General features: G+C 44.7%; 1 protein-coding gene across 1 annotated transcript in view; it reads left to right on the top strand.

The window, feature by feature from the left end:
* Window positions 1-3,368: 3,368 nt before the first annotated feature.
* The window catches only part of EXOC2 (exocyst complex component 2), a 134,867-nt gene continuing 132,235 nt past the window's right edge, over window positions 3,369-6,000 (top strand). Inside the window, exon 1 of the mRNA XM_075084156.1 lies at window positions 3,369-3,480. The gene's annotated coding sequence lies outside the window, so the exon portion shown is untranslated. The remainder of the gene's footprint in view (window positions 3,481-6,000) is intronic.

Raw genomic sequence — 6,000 nt, 5'->3', positions numbered from 1 at the left:
GTAAAAAGGCAAATGTCATACGAGGGGGGTAGGAACAGGAAGGCAGCCTGCAAAAGAGGCAAAGCAATTATTTTGCCCTGCTAACCCATGCTGCAAGTTCAATTTTAGTTCTTCCTTTTTTTAAAATGTTTTTCACCTGCAGCATGCTTGGCTTGGGCACTGCGCTTCCAGAATGATGTCGAGTGACTGGAGGAAAGTGCAGCAGAGAACAAGCTTGATAACAGTCCAGAAAACATTAAATATCAGGATACTAATGGGACTATTTGGATTAATAAGGATGAGAATGTACAGGGGACAGAGCCTTTAGATATGTGAAAGACTGGTACAGGGAGGGAGCAAACAGTCCTTTCTCTGGGCTCTGCAAAGGCAAACCTTTCACTAATGGACTGACATCGCAGTAGGGGATATATTCAGATTATACATTAGAAAAAAGACCTTTAGTGATAAGGGTAGGGAAACACTGGGAAAGATTGCCTGAGGAGATGGCAAAAGCACCATACTGTGAAGCCTTTAAGAACAAGATCAAAACAACAGTTATATTATAGCAAAGGAGTAGTTGATCCTGTCTTGGGGCAAGGGAAAGGACTAGAAAGGGTGGTTTCTTTTTCAACCTTATGCTTCTTAGCTTTTTTCTGTTCCTTAGATTTCCCTGGTTGTAAATATTCGCCTCACAAATGCAAACAGAAATAGGGAGAGGTCTGGTTTGGACATCCAGATGTCAAAAAAAGCAAGGTGATAGCTGTAAGCTCAAAGGCATTCAGAAAAGGGAACAGTTCTGGAAAGCCAGTTACACAGTGCAGAATCAAAGTTAATCCACACAGTTTATCAGGAGAAGGTGAAGGAGTGAATCTGCTGTATTTTATAGTCATCTTCTGAAGGAAGTTATTTCTGCTAACAAGAAGCAGGCTTGCAATGGACAGATGATGCAGCTAGATGAATTTACCTTTTCAAACAGCATTTATATTTCTATCAGTTATTTTTTACATGTTAGGGTAGCATGGCACATATTAGGGTGACCACTGAGAAATCTTCAAAAGTGCAGTGATGGATTCACCATTTCTCCAACTCTTTGAATTAAATGAAGATGTCTTTCTAAGAAACAACTGCAGAAAGATCTTGGTGTGGGAATGGCTGGAGGAAATTCTACAGCTTTCAATATCCAGGTTAGAAAAGATGATCACAATAATCTCTCTTGGCTTTCAAATCTGCTTATCCAACTTTGTAGACAGATGTAATGTTTACAGATCACTGTCAAATCTTCATAAACGGATTAGAAAAAGGCATGAATAACCAATTACTCTTGTGACCTCTACGAAGTATAATACTTACTATTTAATAGGTCATTTTACTACAACTTGTCATTTCTTTCCTCAGTTTTAACAGCATAGATTAATCTCTTTAACTGCATCTGGAGTTCCATGGAGTAATATATTTATATTAGCAGCATTACATATGACAGAAAATATATACTATATATTATGGTATATACATTATAAACTACATATAGATTTTTTATATATATATATATATATGTTGACAGGACTTGTTTTCCTCCTTTTTTTTCTAAAGAGATGTGTGGGGCAGTGTTTCATTTCTCCAGTGGGTCAAATCTACAGTCAGTCACCATCAGCTTTGTTCTGGAGTCACTGAAGTGGTAGGGGATGATCAACACATGGTCACCACACATCAGCTGGGAAAATCACCCACAGTAGAGTCAACAAAGCGCAGCACACAGGAAGTCTTCATTGACAATATTACCCAGGGCCCCTGCAGATCATGAGAGTCCTGGATGCTGCTCTTGTCAATAGGAAGATTTGCCTGTGTGGAAGCCTGTGATGAATCTACATATACCATTTATAACGCTTCTGTGGTTGCAGAGTTTAGCTGGTTTGCTGTTCTGACGTGTTCCTCAGGACCAAGATCTCAATAAAACCACTGCTGAGCAGCTGTTTAGAAGCAGCGGGTTAAACCTCTGAAAGGGGAGGCTAGCAAAGGCCTTGCAGCTTTTTCTTACTTCAGCTGACATTGGGGGGTTGTCTCTTCTCAAGTTCAGACTCCCTTTTCTTAATGATTCACCTCTTTAGGGTACTTGCATTTACAACAGAGGTGAAGATGCTGCCAACTCCACAACAAAACTTTAGTCTGGCACTGAAGTTTGTCACTTGAGATAAATCTAAATTCATGGTTGTTTATTACAAAATCTTCTAGGTAGAAAGCTCTCTATGGACCCCCCACTAAAGCCAATGGGCTTTTTGGGCACACATACCCTCTACCAGAGGGCATCGGGCAGGGCTGAGTATGTAGTGTGCTAGGTGGGGCCTTCTGTAGCAACCAGACATTTCAAAGTAGTGGTTTTATTTGGCACATCCGATGACAGGCTTTTAATGAGAAAATGCAAACAAGCTGTCATGGAGGAAAACCATAATTTTGAAACAGGTGGCAAATAGTTACACTTTTTATTTTAATGTGATGCCAACTTTACTTTTCTTGGAGGACTGACGAGCTCTCTTTCTGCATCAGATAGTAGCACAAAACTGCGGAGTCACTAGTAACAACTTTGGAGATAATTTGAGAAAAGATGGGTAACGGATGCTCTTATTTTTCCCCAGACCGATGGTGTGTCATATTTTACAAAGCCTAGACGAAAGAGTCAGAAAAGTACTGTTTATTCATGTGATGAGATATTACAGCCCACTAATTTAACTTGGATGGATTTAACCTCTGGAAAAAGATGAGGAAAATTATGTTTCTTGGCCATAATGCTTTTTATGGTGCTTCAGTTCTCTGAGGCTTTATGAAAGGTAATTTGTTTTCCCACTAATGTCCTGGTTTAGCTCTGGTTTGGCAAAACTGAGCAACGGATTCTTCCTTCTGTGTTTTTTCTCTCATTGCGCCCCAGGTAGCCATCAGGTTTGGTAAGAAACATTTTTACTTTTTCATTGGAAAAGGAGGACCGATTTGCTGACAGCACTGCCTGCCTGCTTGTGCCTAGGCCTTCCTCCATCGCCCTTCCTCCTTCCAGCCACAGCAGGAAGGACCCCTGGGCCCTACCCTCACACCACAGCACTGGGGTCCCCACGCTGCCGCTGTATGAGTTTTCTGCCCGCTGGCACCTTGACATGGCTCTCGGGGGTGGTTTGGTTGTCTATTATTGTTGTTGTTGTTGTCACCATTGTTATTATTATTTTATTTTTCCCCTCCTCCTCTTCCATGAGGGCAGCAACTGCCGGCGCTCTCGACGCCTTTATCACCCCCGCCCAAGGGTGAGATGGCGGGAGGGAGAGCGCGCGCGCGAGGCGCGGCCCCTTTAAGGGGGCGGAGCTCGGCGGCCGCTGATAGCGGCTCCCCCCCGCCCTCGATCACTCCGCGCTCCATCGATTTCCTCGGTCAGCGTCTGGAGGCGCCTGTGCCCGCCGGACGCGGAGGAGCTGCTGGGAGCGGAGCTGCCCCCGGTGCCGGATACGAACGCGGCGGCGGCCGGTGAGTGACAGTCTCTGGCCTCCCGCCCCGCTCCTTCCTCCGCCGGGCTCTGCGGAGCCGGTTCTCAGCGGGGCAGCTCCGGCTTCTTCCCCCCCTCTCCGGGGCGGAGGCCGTCCCCCTGCCTGCGGGGGGGGGGGTGGGGTGGGGTAGGGTGGGGGTGGGGGTGGGGGTGGTGTGGTGTGGTGTGTCGAGGCTCTGGCCCGCTGGGCGGGGTCGTGTGTCGCCTCCCAGGCCCCGCCCCTGCCCCGGGGAGCGGGGACGGAACTGTCGTTACCAGGCGTTGGGGTGGGTGTCGGTGGTCTCCGAGGAGAGGGCGAGGGGAGGCGGTGGTGACTTCCCGGCTGCGGCGGCTCCCTTCCCCTCCTTCCCCCAGCCCCTGGCAGGGGACGGGGTACCGCCGGCAGGGCGGGCCGGGGTGGGGTCCCCGCGGCCTAGAGCCCCTCGGCGGGGGCGGGCAGTGTCCCCCAGGCGGGCGGGTGGGTATGAGGGGGTGCGCTTGTGAGGGAGCCCTTCTCGGGACCGGTGGGGCTGGCCGTGAAAGCCAGCCAGCCGGCAGGGCAGCACCGCAGCGGCTTCTGCTTTTGCTTCTCGTTGCTGGCAGCAAGGTCTGGAGAGCTCCCGGGCCCGCTTGGTTGCACCATCAAAGGGGGCTGGTCTAGAGCAGTCTTAAATCGTGCAGCTCGATGAAGTGTTTGCGTGGGGGTGTGTGCTGGGTGGGGAGTAGAGGAAATAAGCAGGGGAGGGGCGGGGTCTGGCCTCTGAAGAGCTGGTTTCTTGCAGGTCTAATTATTTTTTTTTAACTTCGTATTCAGTGGTACTGTTAAGTGTCAAATAACTCCCCATAATGAGCGTGTACTTCAGTAAGTACAGTAAGAAAGTACCGTAGTAAGGAACGTGGAGCAAATTAATGTACACTGGTTGAGAGATCATTGCTTTTATTGATATCTAACTGGAAGTGTTACACTTTCTCTGTGACTTACATTTTTGTTGTTTGCTTTTTGGTTGGTTGGTTGGTTTGTTTGTTTTTTAACTTGCTGCCCAGTTCCAAATTTCTCCCTCACTTTGACTGAACTGCAGTCCTAAGGGTCCCAGAGCTGGGTGACCAAATGTCTTTCCTCCTTGCCTTTTCAGTTAGGAACCTGAAAAGGATCTCGTATCGAGGGGAACAGATGTCCAAGAGTAGGGATGATCCTGTTTCCAAGAGGAGTTTCCCATTCTGTCCAGTTTTACTGGTTTTCAAAATGATGTTCCTTCTACACTGTCAGCTTTTCCTTCTCATTTTTTTCTCTGCTTTTTTTGATTTCCTGCAGTTTTCTTGCTCATTGGGGATTAACAGCTTCTAGCCATGCACTCAAAAGCTTTGAATTGAAAGCCGTCTTAGTTCTGACAGAACATCAGATTAAATCTAACCTACAAATATTCATTCTTTAAAGTTTAGTTTAAAATCGTAATCTCACTTCAACTTCCCAGGCTTTCTGATCATTCTTAAAATAAGTAAACAGCCTCTCTTCTCCTTTAGTGATTTGTGTGCATTTCATTACTATAAGCTTGGTTTTGTTTTTGCTTTTGATAACATTGTCAGAACAGTTAAAGAATGTCTATTAGCTTGCTTTTTTAATGTAAACTGGAAATTAACAAAACTTGTGGCATAGGAGAACAGGTCTGTTTTCTTGCTCTACTTTTTGCTCACCTGAAGAAGAAAAGTTCTAGAAGTCTTGGTTCCCTGTTTGTGTAGTACCTATCACAGCTTGCACTAATCCAGCAACAAGGAGCAAAAGGCATGTCCTGCCCTTAGTTTACAGTTTTTGTGATTTATGCCCACCCTTGGACAACAATGTTTTTACTTAGATGGGATTTCTGTTGTCTTAAACATAATTTAAAACAGGATGCAATGATTTTCATTGTAGCGGTATGACTTATCTCGGTGAAAATACCATTGTTTTACATTGTAATGGTAAGGGTTTCTTCTGTATGGAAAATCTAACTGGTTTTAGAGTGTGTCGGAGGTGAAGCTGTTTAATTAAAAGCATGTTACCAATCAGATTTGTGCTGTTTTTATTTTTTTTAAACAGTGTATAGTTGTCTTGTGTTTCCATGGCCTTTATTCAATAAATTACAGTATATTTACAGACTTGATAGGTTTGGTTTTTTTAATGCTGTAAATTGCTTTATCAGGTACCGGTACTGAATAGCAGTCTAAGTTATTAGGCATTTTTAGAATTCATTTGAAAACCTTTTAAAGTTCTAAGCCGTGAACTGAAAAAAATAACAATAAGGATTTTAAATAAAATGTTTAACACCTTGCCCTTTGAGCAGTGGATATTGTTGTGTGGAGAAACTGTTTCATCTTCAATACAAAAGGTACTGTTCACTAAGTATTTTTGACTCTATAGTATTCAGATCTTATTCTTTTTAGTTGTAGGGTTTCTCGTGAATATGAGCAGAGATTTTTGCTGGCCGATGAGACCATTTAAGGCAAAAAACGGACAATAAAGGTGTTGAAATATGTAATCCACCAAT

The sequence above is a fragment of the Phalacrocorax aristotelis genome, chromosome 2, assembly GCF_949628215.1.
Source record: "Phalacrocorax aristotelis chromosome 2, bGulAri2.1, whole genome shotgun sequence".
NCBI lineage: Eukaryota > Metazoa > Chordata > Aves > Suliformes > Phalacrocoracidae > Phalacrocorax > Phalacrocorax aristotelis.
This window is presented reverse-complemented; position numbering and strand designations above follow the sequence as displayed.